Genomic DNA, 25,080 nt, shown 5'->3' on the forward strand with positions numbered 1-25,080 from the left:
AACGGCACATTCAAGTGGACTAAGCAGTCGATTTACAGGGAAGGTCTGTTATTCGGATCATTCTTTTTTGGCGGTAGGTCACTGGCCTGCCGTACTCCAGCATGCTGCGCGTACCATTTTACCGGCCATCCATGTGCTTTTTGCTGTTGAGTAACTTTACATCCAGGACGATGGCGCATCACCACACAACCATTGCGACGTGGGAGCCTTCATTGATGACATGCTATCAGGACGTTGGACACGATGAAAAGGTGCTGATGAATCCCCTTCATGCTCTCAGAGTTACGCCCCCGACTTCTAGCTGCATGAGGAACCTTGAAGCATGAGGTGTATCGCCGAAAATCAGCTCCATTGCCTGCCCCGTACAATCCTACCGAACACTTCAGGCACCGTTGCTCATGGAGTGCTTCACCAAAATCAGAAGTGCCTAGATGCTAATGGTGGACATTTTGAGCACATGAAGTTATTGAAGTAGGCCAACACTCCTTGAATATCTACATAAATCTAGTAATACGAGTACAAATGCCATGCCGATATTGTGAATACCTTTTCATGTTAGAGTGCGTAAACATTATTTGAACCCCTTTGTATATCATATAAATTCTTCTTAGACGTATCTTTAGTACTTCAACTCACCGAGCTCGATAGCTGCAGTCGCGTAAGTGCGGCCAGTATCCAGTATTCGGGAGATAGTAGGTTCGAACCCCACTGTCGGCAGCCCTGAAGATGGTTTTCCGTAGTTTGTCATTTTCACACCAGGCAAATGCTGGGTCTGTACCTTAATTAAGGCCACGGCCACTTCCTTCCCACTCCTAGCTCTTCCCTGTTCCATCATCGCCATAAGACCTATCTGCGTCGGTGCGACATAAAGCAACTAGCTTTCACTCTTTGGATCACCTTGTTACAAAAGCTCCTTTCACCATCGATTAGTACCGTAGTAGGGAGGCGTTTCCTAAATTTCCAAATTCTTAGAAATTATTTAAGAAAAACTATGTAAACAACTGATAGGAAATCTGTCACCTGGCCGACTGCCCTAAATTCAGAACAGTGGTGACTGATTCGTTCATTCATAATAAAAATATCAAGGGCGGAAGATACCGGATACGGGTCTGAGCTTGGGACATATTTGGTCAAATTGTAAGAACTTACTTTAACGACCTTCACGAAGCTGTAGTAACGATGAGCTTCTAAAAATACGTTCCTCCTATTTGTGTCACAATAACATTATCTTAAAAGACATCGTTCACATAAAAGAGGGAGTTTCCTGGGCTATTCATCACTTTAATGGGAAGAAGTCGTGATTTGCGCATTGGCATTTGTTACACTACTTTGTCTGATGAATGGCATGACTTCCATGACGATAATCAACAGCACGGTAGAGCAGAGAAAGTAAGCAGTCCATTAAATATTAAACTGAAGCAAACTTCTCATTCGCAAAACTTTATTCGATACGTCATGCTACATTTCTTTTTACTACCTCGGGCTCTCTTAAATTCTGATATGCAATAAACATAGTCTCCCCGTTTCTTTAATATAATCGCTCTTTACTTACATTATACATCTCGAGAGAGGAAACTGATATTCATGAGTAATATAATTTGTTTCTTGCAAGCAACAGACTTGTTCCGGGATATTACGCTACGCTGGCTTTGAAAATATGTCGACATTTAATTTAATATTGAATTTTTACGACTGATTGTAATCTAAATCGACTTTCAACATATTAGGACGAGTTACGAGCATACAGTAAGTACGTTCTTAAGAGATGTTAAGTGAAGAACAAAAATGGCCAACCGGACACCAGTGGGATCCGAACCCACAACCTCCCGATTTCGCGTCGGTTGCTCTACCATTGAGCTATCGCGGCCCACATCATATTAGTTCTGTTGAAAAGGATCTAAGCTACAGGTCTGGTACTACTGCCGCACACTGTAGAGTCAATTTCGATTACAATGCGGTCGTGAAAATTCATTATTCATTGACTTAGCCCACAACGGGTGACTTGCACGCACTCTAAAGTGTGATGACAGTTGTGTCAGACCTGTAGCTTAGATACATTCCAACCGGGCGAGTTGCCCGTGCGGTTACAGGCGCGCGGCTGTGAGTTTGCATCCGGGAGATAGTGGGTTCGAATCCCACTATCGGCAGCCCTGAAGATGGTTTTCCATGGATTTCCATTTTCACACCAGGCAAATGCTGGGGCTGCACCGTAATTAAGACCACGGCTGCTTCCTTCCAACTCCTAGGCCTTTCCTATCCCATCGTCGCCATAAGACCTATCTGAGCCGGTGTGACGTAAAGCCAATAGCAATAAAAAGATACGTTCCAACAGAACAAATATGACCTAGGCCACGTTAGCTTAATTGGTAGAGCAACCGACGCGAAATCGGGACGGTTCAGATCCCACTCGTGTACGGTTGGCCATTTTTGTTCTGTACTTAACATCTCTTCAACACATACTATATGTACTGCATGTAACACGTCAAAATAGTTTGAAAGTCGATTTCGATATCGACATTTCATCTATTCTGTAGTAGTGTTTGTCCAGAAGAAACTACTCGATCAGGATCAGCGTTCATATTTCATAGCTATAAAAGTATAATGTCGCACGAACATAGGTAGGTTTCCAGAGACACTGTGCTAGGACTGGAGATGTAACGCTGTGCCCTTAATTCTAGACGTCAGAGATAAACTGTCGTGAACACAAAAACGACGATTTTGAGGCTTTTATAGTATGTGACTGGTTCTGGTCCGCCTCTGTGGTGTAGTGGTTAGTGTGATTAGCTGCCACCCCCGGAGGTCCCAGTTCGATTCCCGGCTCTGCTACGAAATTCGAAAAGTGGTACGAGGGCTGGAACGGCGTCCACTTAGCCTCGGGAGGTCAACTGAGTAGAGGGGGGTTCGATTCCTTCCTCAGCCATCCTGGAAGTGGTTTTCCATGGATTCCCACTTCTCCAGGAAAATGCCAGGATGGTACCTAACTTAAGGCCACGGCCGCTTCCTTCCCTCTTCCTTCTCTATCCCTTCCAAACTTCCCATCCCCCACAAGGCCCTGTTCAGCATAGCAGGTGAGGCCACCTGGGTGGGGTACTACTCATCCTCCCCAGTTGTATCCCCCGCCACAGTCTGCAGCTCCAGGACACTGCCCTTGAGGCGGTAGAGGTGGGATCACTCGCTGAGTCCGAGGGAAAACCGACCCTGGAGCGTAAACAGATGAAGAAGAAGACTGGTTCAGCCGTGCCTTCTTATGGGTACACTATTGTATGTACATGATTCGCAGGAATGAAGATAAGCTATATGGTACTATCGTATGTGCAAGGAGAACCCAGCGATAAACAATGGTAAGGTGAGCAATAGCGCCCGGATGTTTATAGCATGTCATATTTCATTTATATTTGTTGTTTCCATGGAAAATACAAGTTAAGCAGGTTTTTATCTACGGTGACGGAAATTATGCAATTTTCACAGGTCATATAAAGTAATATTTTAGCTCTATTCCCTCCAGGACAATCTGAGGTTGAACTACGTCCCAGTTCTTTCCTCTTTTCAAAATCGACTTAGCTGCAGAATAATCTGTATTGTAAAGAACTTCTCTACGCACAATAATGTTTCCCGTACGTGACCTTGCAATTATTATACGTTTGCTAGGCTTTAGGTCAGAATGCCACATTACAGCTAACAATCAGTGTAGCGAAGCTGACAGTATTACCAAATTTGGTTGTATTATTGTTCTTCATTTATGAATGGAGTATGCTGTTCTTTTTTTTCATTTTTTATTTCCTTTCTATTGATTTCGTCATTAATTTCAAGAACCGGAGCAAAAATAACTTTTGTGGACATAACGGTGTTTGCTGCATTTTCACTAGTATATAGAGACTTATGGATGAGGACATAATGGTACTTACATCTCTCTTTAGTGATAGGACATACGGGTCTATGCAGCAAGCTTGGCAGTGGACATACAGTACGGGTCTCTGCAGCATCCCATGATTTTTAACCTACAAAATAAGCAACATAGAAGGCATTTTGAAGCTCTACGCTAGTGTTAATCAATGCTAAATGATGTGAATAAGGAAATGTTGGTCTTATCTCAATTTTCATTTTTTGTGTACTTACGGCTCTTTGCATCTTGACAACTCCGTTATCCGAAAAGTAATGCACTGTGAGACAATCTTACCCAATATTCACCCTTTTTGAACGTTTCTGACTCAATTTGACCCATGAATAGATGAGATACGAGAAAATATCATAGGACCAGCCATTTAGACTGCTAAATACGACGTCTTAAGGTAGCCTACAATCCATTTGTCGATATGGCGTACCGTTTAGCAGGAGTTAATCCGTAAATGAAGGTCTGCAAGATTGTAAACTTGCATATATTTTCGTATGTCGATCTATATATTCACTGATGTCGATTTGTAGCGATCGAGAAAGGGTGTGTATGCTATTGTAATCAGTACTCCCCACATCAACATTGACTGTATGAATGGGGTCTTCTCCAACTCCTGCGTAACTGCCATTAGTAAGGATGGCCTACCATTATAATGAATAATTCCCTTCTCGATTTGACTTGCATAAGGCAAGGGAGCATGCAATTTTGTTCAAAACTCCCCTACCCGATTGTGTTTTGCTGTATGCAATGGTACTCGCCATTATAAACAACTGTACCCATCTAAAATGTGACCGGCATTAGGCACAGTGGCCTGCTATTTTAGCGGTAACACACCAACTCGGCGTGACTGGTAGTAAGCTGACTGGCAGTAGGAAAAGGGGCCTGTCATTATAATGATAGTAGCAAAACTAAATTTTGACTGGCAGTAGGAAAGTTACCTGCCATTATAATAAAAACTCCTCAACTATAATATGTCTGGAAGTAGGAATGGTGGCGTGCCATTGTAACGAAAACTCCCCAGATCGATTGCAACCGCGCAGTAGGCGATGGGGCCTACCATTATAATGTAAACTTCCGAACTCGATTATGAATGGCAGTAGTCAAGTGAACCTCCCGTTATCATCACAACTCCGCAACTCACACTTTACATTGGAAATAACGTATGGGGACCTGCCCATGCCGTTTCTCGGATAACGCTAAGAGACGAACAATTTAAAAAATCTATTTCAACGCATGTACAGTAATTTATTTCGATATCTCTGTACAATGTAGAATACCGTAGCGAAGCACAGGTACAACCGCTAGTAAGGGCCAACTGTATAAACATAACTGAATGGAGATCAGTTTTAATGTAAGTTCAGAAAATGATCTGAGATCAGGCCCGTGACGTGTTGTGTAACACTGATCTATGATCAACTAATCGAAGTTCAATTTTGATCCCTGTTCACAGGCGAGCGCTTGGCAACAGCGTAGAAACAGCTGAGTATCGCGAGTCGCGTTGACCAATTTGAATCTGTTTTCCGTCGTATTCTGTGTGCTGAGCGAAAGAAAGAAAAAAGAAATGAAGCAGAAAAAGGAACGTTAATTTTTCCAAGGAGGGCAAGGGTGCCCTAGTTGAAATCGCACCGGGCGAGTTGGCCGTGCGGTTAGGGGCGCGCAGCTGTGATCCTGCGTCCGGGAGATAGGCTAGTGGGTTCGCGCCCCACTGTCGGCATCCTAGAAGATGGTTTTCCGTGGTTTCCCATTTCCACACCAGGCTGTACCTTAATTAAGGCCATGCAACTTCCTTCTCGCTCCTCAGCCTTTGCTATCCCAACGTCGCCATAAGACCTATCTGTGTCAATGCGACGTAAAGCCAATTCTAAAAATAAAATAAAAGTTGAAATCGTCTTGGGAATAAAGACATGGACTCGATTATAAGCTCGCTCTGCAGCTGTTTCGGCATGAAGTACTGGAATCGGCAGGTAACAACATTGATAGCCATAGTCTCCCAGGAGTATGCCTTTTGGAATGTCTCCTGTTTCGAACTGAGCATGCACGCGTGAATTTAATGAAGATATTGCTATCGTCAGCAGATCCTGGCCATCTTGCTAAGATATTTAGGGACCTGAGCCCAGCATCACAAATAACTTGAACATTTAACGAAAACCACCCACGACGATTCTTATAAACTTCTGCGTTATCGCCCCCAGGAGATATTGTAGGTATGCGGGTACAATCTATAGCGCCTAGAACACCAAGGAAGTGTTGTACATAGAAAAAATCACGCATGATATTCCTCACGTCAATTTGCTGGGAAGGCATTTTGATAAACTCGTGTTTTAGTGCTGCAATAAGGTTAGATACACGATGAATGGCTCTGCAGACTGTCGCTGCGTCTACATGCAGTAAATCACCAACAACTAACTGAAAACTTCCCGTGGCAAAGAATCTCAAAGTTAGTAACAACATGCGTAATGGAGACAAAGGGTTGTTTATCTTGGTAGTTTTAACTAAAATATCACGCAGCCTGAGTTCTAGTTTTTCTACGGTATCTCTTCCCAAGCGATACCTCAGTTTAAACTTCTTATCTCTAAATTCTCCCAATGGATTTCCTCTTTCACAGAACACACGGGGAGCTCGACGAAATTCACCATTTTCATCATCAGAAGATTATATCCGAGAAATCAGAGTATTCAGACATCCGTAAAATGTGAACGAGATAAGATAGTAACGTAAGCAACTTATGGAGGTTGTTATAGAATTATTACATTATACTGCCATAAGAGGCGTAGTATTGCCTATATACGGACACAACAACAGCAAGCAATGTGTGAGGTTACACTTCAGTGTATATTTTTACCATTTATCGTAACAACACAGGTAATAGTTTGTTAACAATCAGCTGTTCTTGTATCTCAAATAGAAATCTACTCCTTGATCTGAGATCAAAGAGTTTGATCGGAGAAATTTATCCAGTCCAAGTTGATCTTAGTTCAGTGCGAATTGATCTCAGATTAACGTTTATACAGTACAAACGTCTGTGTTTTGCGTGAACCGAGATCAATTTCGTCTCTGACCTAAGATCAAACGGTTTGTACAATCGGCCCTTACTAATAATAATAATAATAATAATAACTTTATAGTCGGGTCAAGACTTTGCAAAACAGACCCTCCGACGAGAGCGCGGCGTCTGCCGTGTACGGAAATTGCGTATTTTTGTGGTACGGGATACTATAGTATGTGACAGAATTTCAGGAATTTTGGAAACGCGGAAAGTAAAAAATCCGAGTCCCTGAGCCAAGGTAATTAACCGCTTAAATTCCTAAAATCCCTCGAGCCAGCATGGAATCGAATCCGTGGCCCAAAGGTCTAGAGACCCACTACTCAGGTACAGAGACAGCCACTAGCAGGTACGCTTTCCAACTGGATTCCAGTAACCTACAATTCCTACGTAGATCATTCAAGGTTGAATACACTTGAGTAAAACGAAATCATTTATCACACAGAGATCATGAATACTCCGCAGCTGAGAACAAAAAATGGTAAAGATAGTGTGCTAAGTATTTACAGCTTGATTTCCTATTGATCGCACGAGTTGGCCATGTGGTTAGGGGCGCGCAGCTGTGAGCTTGCATCCGGGAGACAGAGGATCCGAATCCCACTGTCGGCAGCCCTGAAGATGGTTTTCCGTGGTTTCCCATTTTCACACCAGCCGAATGCTGGGGCTGTACTTTAATTAGACCACGGCCGCTACCTTCCTACTGCCAGGCATTAAATTTGAAATCCTCTTGACCGGACATTTAAAAGTTGTACAAGAAATTTATCCCTCACTGGTTCACTTAATTATACCTTGAACAATTTGAGTGTTATTAATTTGAACTGGTATCAGCTGTAAGTATCTCAAACCTAATTTGGTGATGTATCCTTTTAGCTTCACAACCGAGATATAACATACTTTGAAACTGTATTCACACTTCAGAATCAACTTTACAAGTAATTCACTGATAACTGTTAGTCTGCATTACGACGACTCAATATTCGGCTGTCACCGAACTGATACAAGAACTCGACCAAACAGATGCACGATACACACTCCGAACATATAATCCATTTGATCACTGACGATTACGTATGCATATCACTGTTCCCCATTCGTCTCCTTACAACTGATTCAAATTGACTTCATGGCGAGTCTCTCCATTCATCTCCTTCTAGCCAACTGCTTCCAACCAACTGAACTATCCAGCTGACTGCCGCTATAAGATACAGCCCCTATATGTAGCCATTAGTTGACATATGGTATAACACCCACGTCAGAGCTCAAAATAGATTATGTCACTCCCACCCAGCTAGAAATGTTACATATTGTGTTGAAATAGCCTCAAACGAACTAGGAGTTCCCTAAATAAATCTCATCGCTAAATGCATACAATGACAGAGCGATGACTCGACAGTTACTGTAGCAGTTTTACACCACATATTGCAATGTCAAAAGGTTGCACAAAACATATCCATATCTGATACTTGGCAGTCAATCTTACTTTCCACGATTTTAATGCTAACACACACACATACATACACAATAAATTAAATACAATAAAGCAAGCGATAATTAATTAATACATAACGAAATCAGATTATAGAATTGAATCAAAATAATAATAATAATAATAATAATAATAATACAGATACAATGATATTATTAAAGAAATACAAATAAGGATAATAATGTAAATACAATAATAATTATAATAATAATAATAATAATAATAATAATAATAATAATAATAATAATAATAATAATAATAATAATACAGATGAATGATTGTAACGGGATTTGGACCGTTACAGTTTTTAATGAACGTAGGTTTTCGTGGCTCATTGTATTAAAATAAAGAGATGTGGTAACTGGATTAAAGCCACTATATATACCGGACGAGTCAGCCGGACGTTTTATGTTGTTAGGCATCCCACCGAACGTTACTGGTGTCGTCATGGTCTATTCGCCTCTGCCATATACCAAGCAACAATCGCCTTCTATCACTCACTGCACCATTACCTTTCCAAAAACATGTACCGTATGCGACAGGCATGTACACAATCCATCAAACTGGCATACGATTATGTAAAAAGTACATGTCAATTATGAATTGTCAGCAGTGTGTGAAATGAACGCTAAAAGCGATGGCATACTGATAGAAAACGTGTGTGCATTCGTGAAGCGGACGTAGTAGTCCATCTGGTGGGCTTTCTGGAAACCTACTCTCTGGAGTCACCGTGGTATCATAGGCAAAGTGCGGTGTTATTAATATAGCTGCGTTTGGTAATTAATTAATTTTAGCACTGTTCTAGGCCACTAGGGCTGCTTATGTGGATGTTTTATAAGCAGGGCCGGACGAGGATAGAATGGTTGTGGGTTTGAATCCGCTTGCAAGAGCAACAGCCTAATAGCGCAGGAAGTGTTCGAATAGATGGCCTTCTGCAGTAATGCACGTTTCAGCACGCCTTGAATTGCCATTCAGGATCTTTGTAGCATTGTAGGTGTTACGGATTCACAGGCTTCCGTAATAAGGTTTCGAAGACTTTCAGGATTTTCTGGCTGATAAGCGTACACTACATCCTTCAAATAGCCCCATAGGAAGATGGCAAGTGGCGTTAAATCGGGCGATCTAGCAGGCCAGGTGACAGGTCCTCCCCTTCCTATACATCGACCGGGATGTGTAACATCTGCTGACATGTGAGGGGAGCTCCGTCGTGTTGATACCACATGGTTACACGCTCACCCAGAGGCACATCCTCTAGCAGCAATGGTAGGTGGTCTTGAAGAAACTGTAGGTACAGGGCTCCTGTCCAATAATCCTCAAAGAAATGTGGTCCAATTAGGTGATCACTTAGTATACCACATCAGACATTTACTTCCCGTCGTGCCTGCAGTGCTGCCTGTCTGACCTAGTGAGGATTTTCAACATTCCAGTAGTGCATATTATGACGATTCACGGAGCCATTATTACGGAATCGTGCCTCGTCCGAAAATAAAATGTGAGTTACAAACGCTAGATCATCTGTCACTTGCGTCAGTATCCACGCACAGGAATCAACACGAGTTTCGAAATCTCGTCCATTGAGTTTTTGATGTTGTTGCAGGCGATACGGTCGAGAAAAACTGAATGTAATATCCTTACAACAGACGAGTGGCTGATGTTGGCTTGTTATGCTACAGCCCGGGTACTCGTGTGAGGATTCTCCCGGAAAGTGTCCAAAACCATCTCAGCAGTTTCACCGGACATAACTGGTGCCTCTATAACAGGACCTGTTCGGGAAAGACGACGTTATACGCAAACGTCGCTCCACCCTCCTAAACGTATTTGCGTTTGGTTGTTGTCTGTGTGGAAATCGTTCCTGGTACAGGCGTTGTGCTTCCTGTGCATTCTGTCTTGCTTCGCCGTAGATGAGGAACATGTCAACATACTCATCTGCTCAATACATAGCGAAGAAATTACCAGGACTGTTATACTACACCAAGTGTCAGGCCACTACACATGCAAAATGCATGCTATTGGTCGAATGTGGCACGAATGGCCTGTTTGATCCTCAAAGTTTAAAATGTGAATACAAATGTTTAACGCTCGTGAGATTTGAACCCAACTACCAACGCAACATGCGTCAACACGTGTGTGGTTATTCCACTACACCACCGTGACTGTTGCATCCAGTTTATCAGCAAGCTTACCTGGTGTAAAAGTATGTTCCGCTTCAGAAACTCACGCACGTTTTCTATAAGTATGCCAACGTTTTTAGCAATAATTTCATAACCAATTGAAAGCTTATAATTGTCACGTACATTTTACATAACCGTATGACAGTTTGATGTGCTGTGTAAATACCTGTCGCATATATATGTTTGCAAAAGTCGTGCAGTGATGACGCAATAAGTGCTTTAAAGGCGACTGTAGCTTGGTATACGGCAAAGTAAAATCGACCATCACCCCACTGACATTCGTTGGGATGTCTAAAAGCAGAAACGTCAGGCGCGGCTGACGCACCCGGTATTTATTTAACAAACCCGAGGATTCCGCCAAACTGCATTGGCCTTCATCAGGGCATGTGAATATTTGCCTCTGTCAGTGAGCAAATAAATTCTTCGAAGGAACGTGGAAGTCAAAAGCGTACTATCCATGGCTTCCACAAGGATCGTCACGCTGTGCTGTGGTGGTTGGGAGGGAAGTTACTTATTCACCGCCCTCCGTCGACAGTTTCTTGAGTGTGTCCCGCTATGCCATGGTGGTGTTTATGCATGTATTTCTGCAGTACAGATCTCCATGTATTTGATAACTTGAAGCCGTCTTCCCTGTTGATGTTATTTGGGCGTAACTCTATATCTATGGTTTCCTTTTAAGAGTCGAGCATAGAAGTATTTTAGAGGCACAATGACCTTCGCCTGATCAAAGAGGATTTCATGGTATGTACTGCAGAAATATTCTCCTATGGCAGACTGGCTTATAGCATTTTCCATGGAGGATGAAAGACTGACATTCTTGACCGACCTCATGTTCTCTTTCACCCTGGTGCTAACAAGCCTTTGTGTCATGCTAATATATGAGCAACCACAACCACATGGAACTTCATACACGCCCGGTGTTTCATGATGTGGTTTTTCTTTGACTGGTCGAAACAAGGATTTGAGCTTCCGGTCTGTGGTGAAACCTGGAATTATATTGTACTTCCTAGGAATGCGCCCTATTTTTTAATTTTGCACTGTGTTCTTATTGGAAACTTCCTAGTGTCTCCCAGATATTGCACGAACGGAGGAACGAAAGAGGGAACCAACAAACGAACGGTTTCAACGGTTTTCATTCCACACCCTGAAGAGAGAGGATGACACCGGGTTTGGCGGGGGAGGGTGGGAGTGGCGGGAGGGAGGGAACACCATCTCTCCCGCCAGATATATGCAAGGCCACAAATATACTGTGACTTCTCAAATTTTCCAATTACGAAGGAATTTGATAGACTCGAAATGAATTTTAATAACAATGGGATAATTTCATGGTCACAAATTAGCAATAACAATTACGGGCGTAAGAGCGAACAACGCAGATATTATTATTGCTTCACGCGCTGCTTGAAATGTCATCAAATTTCATGCACGAGAATTTAACACTTTACAGGACGTCACTAATTAGGCTATGAAAAGGAAACTGTACGTATTATTACATCCTTCATTCTAGAGCGAGAAAGGATATAAGGTACTTTATAGGCCTTGTTTATAGGTCAATTTATTAAAGCAGCCTCTCAATCAGAAAGGCGATAAACAGAGAAGTCATTATCGTTATCCTCACACAATTAATCAGGGTCACATTGTTCTCATGTGAGACAATACGATATCAAACAAGTCATATCAAGGACCACAAATCCCCCGGAGATAGCGGATATTAGGATATTTATTACAAGGAGTGGGCTTCTTGTGAGTCACAGCCAGAATATATGGCCTAAATAAATGTCAACCGTACGCGAAGGAGTATTTCAAATGTGGAACTTAGTGGTCACAAGAGAAAATATACTCCTTAGCTATTGTTTGCAGGCTCTGATTTACGTCGCACCAACACAGATAGGTCTTATGGCGACAAGGGATAGGGAAGGGCTAGGAGTGGGAAGGTAGCGACCGTGGCTTTATTAAGGTACAGCCCCGGCACTTGCCTGTTGTGAAAATGGAAAACCAGGGGCAACTATCTTCAGGGCTATCGACAATGGGGTTCTAACCCACTATCTCCCGAATGCAAGTTGACAGCTACGTGACCCAGACCGCACAGCTACTTGCTTGGTCAGCCCAAACTGATAGGGAAGATAATTGCGATAATCATGGAAATAAAAAATAATGAGGGAGTCATCAAGGGAGGTGAAAATAAAAGAGCCCCTTGACCTCGGAGTATCCCTGAGCCAAAAGAAAACTACATTCCAGTGTTGGCTACTGAATGCATGATTCGAAGCAGTGTATCGATTCATTCAACTGTCCGAGTGAATCGTTTCACAGGAAAGGCGAGCTCACGGCACACGATTCAGCTTACTCCCAGCGGACAGTGCTGAGTGGCGCACTCACTGGACGTTGACGGGGAGCCGAAATTCTGCTGCAGCGAGACAGTGAATCATGGCACATCGAAAGAATCGTGAATGAGCGCGGCTCAGTGAGACACAAGATACACACGGCTCCTTATCGGCTCACTGGACACTGGCGGAGAACCGAGCTTCCGCTGCTTCGAGACATACAGTGAGCCATAGCACACTGAAAGAATCGTGAATGAGTGCGGCTCAGTGAGACACAAGATACACACGGCTCCTTATCGGCTCACTGGACACTGGCGGGAGGCGGAGAGCCGAGCTTCCGCTGCAGCGAGACATACAGTGAGCCATGGCACACCGAAAGAATCGTGTACAAGCACGGCTCAGTGAGACACAAGATACACACGGCACCTTATCGGCTCACTGGACACTGGCGGAGGGCCGAGCTTCCGCTGCAGCGAGACATACAGTGAGCCATGGCACACCGAAAGAATCGTATGGTATAATGGACTCTCGAGCTCAGCTCATTTGAAAATAATACCGATTTGCATTCACTGGCCTCTTCTTACAGAGAGGTTTAAATAATAGATGGATTTATTTGCATTGTTAAAAAGGTAGTCAAAACATAATTCTGAAGTAGCTAGTAAGTAGGTAGGCTATTAAGTTATACTATTTATTAGTTTAATGAATCTTAATATTATAACTTAGTTGACATTTGGCAATTAAACTCGACTCTAGCCTGCCCTATGACTATGAGTCATGCTCATGACCACTCAAAAGTTACCTGTTTTATATTAGGAAGAACGGCTCAGCGTTCTCTCAGTTCATATGTCACATCGTTGCACAAGACTTCAATCATATGTGGACAGACGCAATAACTTAACCAACAGTATGTAGAATAAGAAAACCAGCGGGCTACTGTACATCTCGGGTAGCCTATAAAAATATGACGATTTAAAAAATCCTCAGCTGATAGAAAAATACATATTTTCAAAAATGACTGAGCGAGTTGTCGTGCGGTTAGTATCGCGTAGCTATGCGCTTGCATTCGGGGGATGGTGGGTTCGAATCTCACCGTCGGCAGCCGTTAAGATGGTTTTCCGTAGTTTCCCCATTTTCACACCAGGAAATCCTGGGACTGTACCTTAATTCAGGCCATGGCCGCTACCTTCCTAATCCTAACCTTTCCCACCCTGAGTCGCCGGAAACCTTCGATGTATTAGAGTGACTAGCATTTTTTTTCTAAGAAGTGAGTTCATAGTATGAAGACCAAATGGCAGCTGAGAGTAACTGAATGCTGTTCCTGCTGTCTTGCCAGCACATACTACACAGATGCAGTAGGAGCGGTGACTAATGTGCCGTGAATCGGATCACTGTATCGATTCAGTAACGTGAACGGAATCAAATGAATCGATTCAGAAAAATGAATCGAATGTCCCATCACTACTACATTCAGTGACCTACAATGTCCTAAGCCCACAAAATTGATCAACAATAACATTACACTGTCTGTTAACTGGGAAGTGCTCCGTGTTTTCGGCTGTCACTCATCTCCGTTAGATGGAATTACTACTGCAATTGTATGAAAACTAAACCATCTTCAAACCTAAACGGATATGTCTTTAGAATATTTGTTGCAGCATGATGTCATTTACAAAATATTGGCAAGGAATGACGTAATTCCGGTTAATATAGGCCTACCACTTCTACTCTTTAAGTTAAGAGGACTGTATTCCAAGTAACTATGACTAAGTTCATCAGCATAGCCTAACGTGGATAACAAGCTGGCGCGACTGTGGACGAACGCACTCACGACAGCTCTTTAGAAAGCGTAAAGTGACGCCAGCCCCTCCTACATTTTACTAACAACTACAGTCATTCTGTAAACAGTTTTGTGAAATCCTGATATACTCCTTTCCCTCAAAGAAGGCTGCTTACACATTCCTACTACAGCACCTTTCATTAGTTATTTCCAGCTCTAGCATGCTATTGACAACACCCATCCTCTACACTTCTTGCCCTTAACCTTCACAACCCTCTGGGCTACTGAACATCCCATCTTATAAGTTACAATATTACGATATATGTATAAATTATACATATTGCGGCGGGTTATCAGAGTACTTAAAACTAAAAGCATACTCCGAGAGCTAGCGTGTTTTTCTATGGATTAAATCTATTTTACTACTATTTACAGTTACAGGTTCACTCATTTTTGAGTTTTTGAATCGACATAGGATTTATTCACAATCGTTGTCGAACATGCCGTATTCCAGCGCGTCGAACTGTTCTCCAATATAGATTTCCTCACAGCAGTGCTGTTCCATAACAGTTTACTTCAAAACTAACAAGCCTTGTAGAACTCCGTGTTGCCGTCTGACGGATTCACCCTTCGCTAAATGAGTCGCCACGGACTAGCAACCGACTCCTAGCTGTTTGTGTTCACTTGGGAATGGGTCAAGACAGACTGTCGTTCACCAGCCGCACTCAACATATACCCTAACATCTAGGTCATCGGCACCTAATGGTACGAAATTACACGAAATGTAACGACAACTTAAAATTCCAAAATCATCCACCGACCAGAATTCAAAACGTGATGACGAAGAATGAATGGATGAATATGAATTTAAAACAATCAGTGAATCCGACCCGCAACGATGCACATTCCCAGCAACTATCGTCAAGCAATAGTATTACTGACCAAGGGGCTGCTTTCTAAAGCACAATTCTGAATCGATGAAGTTTGTTGCCTGAAGGGGTCCAAACTCCAGATCATCGGCCCCTCATAATGGTACTTATCGCTAATACAGTAGAACCATTGTATTTGACATGTTGTGGTACTAATCGAAAGCAGCGTAGACTCGCAGTATTCCACACATTATGGTACCACTCACAGGTAATGTAATATGCACATGTAACGCAAACCTATGGTGTTTCTCACATAGGTGTACTAAGCAGAGGGACTCGTACCCACGGTGTCGCTCACATAATGGTACTAATCACAGGCAACGTAAGCCCGTGGTGTTCCGCATGTAGTGGTACCAATCACGGCTACTTTAAAATCCATCCTGATTCACACATTGTTGCTCTTAATCACAAACCTACTGTGGCTTCCAGTTCATTGTGGGTGCCTGCTTCATTATGAATCGTCTTCCAGATTCTTCTAAAGAGAAGCCTTATCGCGAGCCCCAACAATTCGCCAGTCCTATTGTGTTTCTCACTGTTAACCCCACGCAAATTGTTGCCGCTGCGCCAGTATTGTCGCGTCTCGTCAGCATTGTAGACTTTCGCCGAGCCCCAAACTCGACTATCAATTTCACAGCATTAGTGCTCGCTATTAAACAATATAAATCTACACAACATTATGCACATGTGATGCATATGAATTAATGAATATCATGTTGTTACATTATCAACATTACCTAAGATTACACTTTGGACAATTTGTCGGTTATACAGAAGGGAGAAGAGTGCCAGAAGAACTGTTGCAGTGACAGCCTGTTATATACAGTATTACCTCCCAAAGAGAAACATCATATAATATTTGAACAATAATGCTCGAATCATGTACCGTATTACTGTCAGAAGATACCTAGCCAATGTATGATGCAGCGCACAGAACTTTACATTTTGAGGGTTTCCCAAACAGTGGAATGACTTGCTGAAACAGAATAGAAAGCTGTAGCAAACAGCAAATCCTTTGCTGCCATGTAGCAAATATAAGCGCAAAGTTCTGTGTAAATAGTAGGAATGAATATTACATGGTGTGTGTTCAACGTACGAGTGGTATCGGGTTTAAGGAAAGTAAATATTGCTACAAACTCTTTATGCTGAACATTACTATAGCATTCCTGCACGAAATGACTAATAAATCTTCGATTTTTTTACAATTGGCTTTACGTCACACAGACACAGGTAAATCTAAAGGCGACGATGGGACAGGAAAGGGTTAGGTGTAAAAGGGAAGCAACCGTGGCCTTAATTAAGGTACAGTCCCACTATTTGCCTGATGTGAAAATGGAAAACCACAGAAAACCATCTTCAGGGCTGCCGACAGTGGGATTCGAACCCACTATCACCCGAATACTGGATACTGACCGCACTTAAGCGACTGCAGCTATCGAGCTCGGTTTTAATATTATTAAACTCAAATTGGATGATCTCACAATGTACAACTCTGATACTCAGAGAAGTTATTTTCAAAATGATTTCTTATGTTTTATGATATCTTATAACTGGTACCTCATAATATCGACATGTTTGATTATTCTGGAGTGATACGTCTACCTCTATGTTTAGATCTTTCCAGCGTATTAATTTCCAAATCGGTGAAAACAAATCACTGGTCGTTGGAATGTAAACGACGCAATTATAAAATATCACGAAAGTTAAATATTCAACCAGTATATTTATGTTGAGTGAAAAGTTTACAGTTAACACTTTTCTTTTAGTATAGCTGGACCACGGTATGTTACAAGTAATAAATAAAACAAAACCACTAATGCAAAGAGATACTGTTTTAATATCAGATCAAAAGCCTGAGGCAGGGATTAGAGAGAGCAGCGTCATCACACAGTGCACTCAGCGCTACAACACTTACCTGAAAACAAACGACAGGGGCATTAGTACATAACACAGGACCACACCAAACGTAAGGTGTACAGTGTACATAGGTAATGCATTTGCATTCAGTACTACGGGACTTTGGATGAAGCACAAGTTACCAAAGGTGCGTGTTAATGAAATAAAATCACCGTATGCAAATACCATTCTACTACAATAATAGCAGCAGTTACATCTTAAATATGAAGCATACAAAAGCTAATTCAGTTCTGAAGTAAACGGATAAGGACACAGTTGTCACTATCACCAACGAAATAACTCTGTTGTATATTTCATCGAAGCTTAATACTAACATTCATTTAGACTCAATTGAAGTTCACCTTAACAGATATAATATGTTATTGAATACCTTTTGATCCCATAACCAGACGGTGGGAGCCTCCGTGGCTCAGACGGCACGCGTCGGCCTCTCACCGCTGGATACCGTGGTTCAAATACCGGTCGTTCCATGTGAGATTTGTGCTGGACAAAGCGGAGGCGGGACAGGTTTTTCTCCGGGTACTCCGGTTTTCCCTGTCACCTTTCACTCCAGCAACACTCTCCATTTTCATTTCATAGCATCTATCAGTCAGTAATAAATCAATTTGGGGGTGGCGACCCCATCGTACTAATAGCCTATATCTGCTTCATTCATTCCATCCCTGACCCGGTCAATGACTGGAAAACAGGTTGTAGGTTTTCATTTTCAACCAGATGGTAATTATAATTTCTAGGGCTACTGCTAGCCGATGGTGGAGCTGTTGAGGACTCAACCAGCCTTAGGGCTGAAGACTATCTATACATACATACATACATACATACTGACGAGGTGGGCAGCATCTGCCTTGTATACGAAACTGTGTGCTCTAGTGCTGCAAGTATGGTAGTGTTGTCTGTGGTGCAGGGTAGGAACAGCACAAACACTCAGTCTCCGAACCGAGGAAATTCATAGTTTAAGATTAAAATCTCTTGGCCATGCCGCAATAGAACCCGGGACCTCGATGACCGAAGACCAAGACGCTGACTACTCAGCCATAAAACAGAACGGTGATGGTATGACTGTTGTTAATATTAGCTAACCAACATCGGTCTCACTTGCTTCATTCAAGAAACAGTCGAAACAGTCAGCTAGATCAGATTTCGAAGCAATGTTGACACGTTTGCTGGGCAGGTCCTCTTCCAACTGCACCGGCGAAGTAGGCGCCAGGAAAACAAATTAGAAACATCGTTTTCAGGTTTCAGTCCCGAACCGTCTATTACTAGTAATTCAATGAATTTATGAATTGCAATAGTTACGAACTATTTTGGGCGTTTATTATTCTATTCTTCATGAATTATTACTACCTTCAGGTGTGTATGGCAGAAAAATACAGATGCATCCTAAATTGTGCTTCCAGTTACTTATATAGCTACTGCCTAAAAATATTCTTCCACTTCAGCAGAGACACATGGCCCGGAAGGTAGTTTAGTGTACCCAAAAATGAGTAGCCTACCAGGTATATTTCGGAGGGCGAAGGCGGTAGGGTATAGAACTAACCAGTCAGTTCCATTTCGTGTCGAGGTTAGAAATAGTAGAAGCGTATGTACGAGCTCGATCTTACAAAGGCGGATACTTGTAATTTGATTTAAATCCTAGAGCGGCCCTTGAAACACTATATACACCGACTGACAGAGCAAATGCAACACCAAGAAGGAGTGGTCAGAACTTTGTGCCAATTGCAGGGTAGACTGACGTCACTGAGGTATGCTCATGATGTGAAATGCGCCGCTGTGCTGCGCACGTAGCGAACGATAAATGGGACACGGCGTTGGCGAATGGCCCACTTCGTACCGCGATTACTCAGCCGACAGTCATTGTAGAACGTGTTATCGTGTGCCACAGGACACGTGTATAGCTAAGAATGCCAGGCCGCCGTCAACGGAGGCATTTCCAGCAGACAGACGACTTTACGAGGGGTATGGTGATCGGGCTGAGAAGGGCAGCTTGGTCGCTTCGTCAAATCGCAGCCGATACCCATAGGGATGTGTCCACGGTGCAGCGCCTGTGGCGAAGATGGTTGGCTCAGGGACACGTGGCACGTGCGAGGGGCCGAGGCGCAGCCCGAGTGACGTCAGCACGCGAGGATCGGTGCATCCGCCGCCAAGCGGTGGCAGCCCCGCACGCCACGTCAACCGCCATTCTTCAGCATGTGCAAGAATATCGACCAGAACAATTTCCCGTCGATTGGTTGAAGGAGGCCTGCACTGCCTGCACTCCCGGCGTCCGCTCAGAAGACTACCATTGACTCCACAGCATAGACGTGCACGCCTGGCATGGTGCCGGGCTAGAGCGACTTGGATGAGGGAATGGCGGAACGTCGTGTTCTCCGATGAGTCACGCTTCTGTTCTGTCAGTGATAGTCACCGCAGACGAGTGTGGCGTCGGCGTGGAGAAAGGTCAAATCCGGCAGTAACTGTGGAGCGCCCTACCGCTAGACAACGCGGCATCATGGTTTGGGGCGCTATTGCGTATGATTCCACGTCACCTCTAGTGCGTATTCAAGGCACGTTAAATGCCCACCGCTACGTGCAGCATGTGCTGCGGCCGGTGGCACTCCCGTACCTTCAGGGGCTGCCCAATGCTCTGTTTCAGCAGGATAATGCCCGCCCACACACTGCTCGCATCTCCCAACAGGCTCTACGAGGTGTACAGATGCTTCCGTGGCCAGCGTACTCTCCGGATCTCTCACCAATCGAACACGTGTGGGATCTCATTGGACGCCGTTTGCAAACTCTGTCCCAGCCTCGTACGGACGACCAACTGTGGCAAATGGTTGACAGAGAATGGAGAACCATCCCTCAGGACACCATCCGCACTCTTATTGACTCTGTACCTCGACGTGTTTCTGCGTGCATCGCCGCTCGCGGTGGTCCTACATCCTACTGAGTCGATGCCGTGCGCATTGTGTAACCTGCATATCGGTTTGAAATAAACATCAATTATTCGTCCGTGCCGTCTCTGTTTTTTCCCCAACTTTCATCCCTTTCGAACCACTCCTCCTTGGTGTTGCATTTGCTCTGTCAGTCAGTGTACTTCCGCCAAAAGTTGCTGTGACCAGAGATGGTACTGCTCAACGTCATCTTATCAGTTCTGTTGTGGGTGTGTTAGTTAACGAGAAACCCCACTATGATTACGGAACAGATGTACTGTACTGTACAGTATATGTAGCAGTAAGATCATAGACTGTAAGAGAAAGTCGAGTGACATCGTCAATGGCTTTCAATCAGGTGGCCGCAGTTCGAATTCCGGCCAATGCTGGTCGGGTTTTCGAAATAAACACAGTAGTCACATCAGTCCCTCCATACTAGTTTACTTCCCATGTAAGACAATTAGCATAAATTACCGGAGATCGGATGGGCTGTGCTCCTGCAACTTATGTAAACTTTCTAACATTAGCAAGGAGTTACTGAAACTTTTGAAAGACTATCTTGGCTACTGTGCGTCTAAATAATGTCAATAATGAAATTGTATTCCTGCTTTAATGAGGTAACTATCTATACTGTTTGTGATTCAGTAATGAGGATGGCAAAAGAGATTAAATGGACAATAATATTTAATAAACATATGCACATACACTCAAATCGTTTATTCGCTGCATCCAACAGTGAATATATCAAATACTTCTAACCACAAATATGGATCTGTACATATCTTATGCACTAAGAAGGAAAATCGTGAAGACAGGTCACATGCATCATCATACGTACTCCTCCTTCATTGGAAGATTGATAAGTGTAAAATTACCTGTTAAGTCTACATTTTAAGATAGTCATATATATCATCATCATAATCATCATCAGCCAATTCTCTTATGTCCAAGTCACTCTTCTCAAGTTATTTTAGGCAGTTCTCTGCCGGCGAACTCCAGTAATATTCCGAACATCTTTATTCCACTGGTCCTCAGGACTATGAGTTTTCCTTCTGTAAACTGATGAAATAATCACATAATACATTTCCGCAGAAATATATTTGTTTCATTCGAAAAAGATTAGAATTGAGTGCACTGGTAAAAAAGGTAGAAGGGATATTTTTCTGTTCGCTAGGAACAAAATACAGACACGAGTTATTAAAATGAAGAGCAGATCGCAATTATTATCTCTGATGATTAAATGGAATATTAAAAATGAGTCTCTGTGTGCAGATGGCTTAGTGGGAGGAGTGATTACGGAGTATATAAACAGACGTAGCGTATCTACATTAAACAGCGACAAAGGGTTGAGTGGTGTTCAGAAATACAGTACCTGAATTATACATCAGCAAGGAGCGGAGAGTTCATGAATTGCGTGAGAGAAGTCTGTGTTATTCGAAGTGCTAAAGAAAAATGTTGTTTATGTTTAACGTGAAATATATTCTAACAAGGAATATTAAGCTACACTACTACAGACAAGCGACATACACAGTACTTGATCACTTAATTTGTGAGTTATTTTCCTGGCAATACAGTCCACTAAGAACTTTGGCCTCTTTCAAAATGTCCTTCCAGACGCCACAATTTTCCGTCTTCTATACTGTCTATACACCCGCGAGTTTCACATCTTCCTCTAGTGACTCGAGCCACTTTAATTTATACCTTTCAACTCGCATTTTAAAGTGTCAACTTTCTATATTCATCATTACCTTGCACCCTAAATATATGTCTTAGCCACGTTACTCTTCCTAATTCGATACATTTTACTATATCTTGCTCCTAGGAAGAATGTAGTCCTACACCATTCTCCTTAATTGTGTCATGTATTTTTAATAACATTCTTCAAAAACTTGCAAACATATTTCTAGGTCGTTTAAGGGGCCATCTCTCGATGCCATGTATTATGTTAGTACAGGTCTTATCAAGGATTCATACAATAAGCATTTTGCCCGTCGTCGTAGATACCGTCATTCCAGTATCATTAAATCATAAGTGGTAATTTTAGCTATTTCTGTTTTCTGCTGTTATATCACCGCTCTACGTTAAAAGTATACGCAGATATTTACCTAAGTAATTCAACTCTCTTAAATTGCCGGTGATTAATTTTAATTACTTCAGTGTTAATTAATCGCTTGCTTGCTTACTTATTTACTTACTTACTTAAGTTTTAGGTATCTATAATCTACAGAGACACAGCCAAAATTCCTGAATGTTTACGTGACTTGATATTATCGATGACCCCTTGGGTTAGCTGGCTGCATTGCAACATTGCCCCTATCGAATTCTAGTCTGTGTTTCAACATGTAGAGAATACATTCCAAAGGGCAACGATAAAATATAATAATTATCAGGTCTAGAAGTACTTTTTTTTGCTAGTGGCTTTACGTCGCACCGACACAGATAGGTCTTATGGCGACGATGGGATAGAAAAGGCCTAGGAGTTGGAAGGAAGTGGCCGTGGCCTTAAGGTACAGCCCTAGCATTTACCTGGTGTGAAAATGGGAAACCATCTTCAGTGCTGCCGACAGTGGGATTCGAACCCACTACCTCCCGGATGCAAGCTTACAGCCGCGCGCCCCTAACCTATAGAAATACGCTCCCTAATCAATAGATATACATTTTAAAGATTTTTTGAAAGTTTCTTCGTTAGGGAATTAACGTCGCACTAGCACTTCTAGGTTTTCGGTGACGATATAATAGGAAATATGGGATGGGATGTGATGGCAAAGAAGAGACTGTGGTTTTCTTTGCTAGTTGCTTTACGTCGCACCGACACAGATAGGTCTTATGGCGACGATAGGACTGGAAAGGGCTAGGAGTGGGAAGGAATCGGCCGTGGCCTTAATTAAGGTACAGCCCCAGCATTTGCCTGGTGTGAAAATGGGAAACCACAGAAAAACATTTTCAGGGCTGCCGACAGTGGGGTTCAAACCTACTATCTCCCGAATACTGGATACTGGCCGCACTTAAGCGACTGCAGCTATCGAGCTCGGTGACTGTGGTTTTAACTGACCTACACCCCTAGCAATCGCCTGATGTTAGCATGGGGAACAACGGATAACAATAGAAGGGGTGATAGGAAAAACAACCCATGTCAATACAAACACTTTTTTCAGGAGAGTGAAAAAACATTAACCTTAATTCCTTAAAGGAATATAACACCGAAATTATAGGTTTACATTGCTTCATGCTTTATCAATGTATTATTTGTATTAGATTTAGTTCTTTAAGAAAACTTTTCAAGTTATTGTGCGTTTTTTGGGACGTTCACGTTGATAAGGGTTATTTTTCCTAGAAATTCAAAGCAGTAATGTGGACATAAACGGCTGTATAAGGCAACTCATTTCTGTATTTCACCTAACAACAATTATAACACCTAGGTATACAAATAAAACACTGAATCAATTCTTACAGCATATTAAAATAAACGAAATGTCAGATTCTAGTTTTCAATAAACAGGTTTATTTTAGTTTCTTTCTCACTTGTCATCCATCTCTATTCGTCTTCACTGCTGCTATTAATTGACAGATCAACTTCAACATCATTATAGACTTCAGAATCTCCTGCAACCTGCATTTCAGGTGATTTGTACAATAATACACTGCCGGTCTTCAACACACTATACAGTTCTTTTCTAATCTCCAAGTTTTCTAGGATTCAGAGGAGAGTCTCTTCAGGGACAGTTCGTTTGGCAGTTCCGTCCTATTTCTTATAACACATGACCTCCAAATCCCATTGTAAGTATCTTTGACAGTAAGGAACTCGTGTTCTTGTGTTATTCTGAGCATTCTAGCATCCTTAAGTTAAACTGCTGATCGGGGATTCTTCAGATAATACTTCTCAACAGAATCTTTGAAGTCATACAGGTTATCTTGATGAACATTGATAACTTGGAAAGGGCTAGGGTTTGGCCGACATTTTCACATTATTTCATCCCATTCTGATGGAGTTTCAACTGTAACTTTCTTCTGCATTTTCTATATGACAGAGAAATCTTGGTCATTTGGTAAGTACGAGTGGCCTCTAATTGGGAAAATTTAGGTGATTGACTTGAACATTTTGAAACAGTGGTCTAGCATGTACAGGAAGTAAACCATCACATAGTTCTTATTCTGCCGTGAGCAGCCATTTGATAACAGAACACGATCCTCTTTCAAGTTATCGTGATTATTGCAAAAGTAATCAAAAAGAAGTGAGGTAACACAGTTTTGACACTTTTTTCCTACACACTTACTACAGACATACAGAGACACCCTATCGTCACTGAGATCATGTACCCCTAACACAGAATACCACAGCTGGCGAGCACAGAACACAACATTGGTTTGTATATGTGAAAGGGGTAAATTCTGCATGAAGCCCAAGGATATAACAGATTAATTTTTCACGAGCTTCCTTTTTCCATTTCCTCTTCAGCTCATAGAATGCCTCTGCCTTTCCTAGGTGAAGCTCTTTCGGGGCATGAAGCTGTCGTTTGTCTTTTTTTTTTCTTTTGCAATAGCTGGTAACTAGTTGTGCACGTAACAGATCGTGATTTTCAGAAGTGAGGTAACACAGTTTTGACTTTTTACCTACACATTCACTATACACATACACAG

This window comes from Anabrus simplex, chromosome 1, assembly GCF_040414725.1.
Source record: "Anabrus simplex isolate iqAnaSimp1 chromosome 1, ASM4041472v1, whole genome shotgun sequence".
NCBI lineage: Eukaryota > Metazoa > Arthropoda > Insecta > Orthoptera > Tettigoniidae > Anabrus > Anabrus simplex.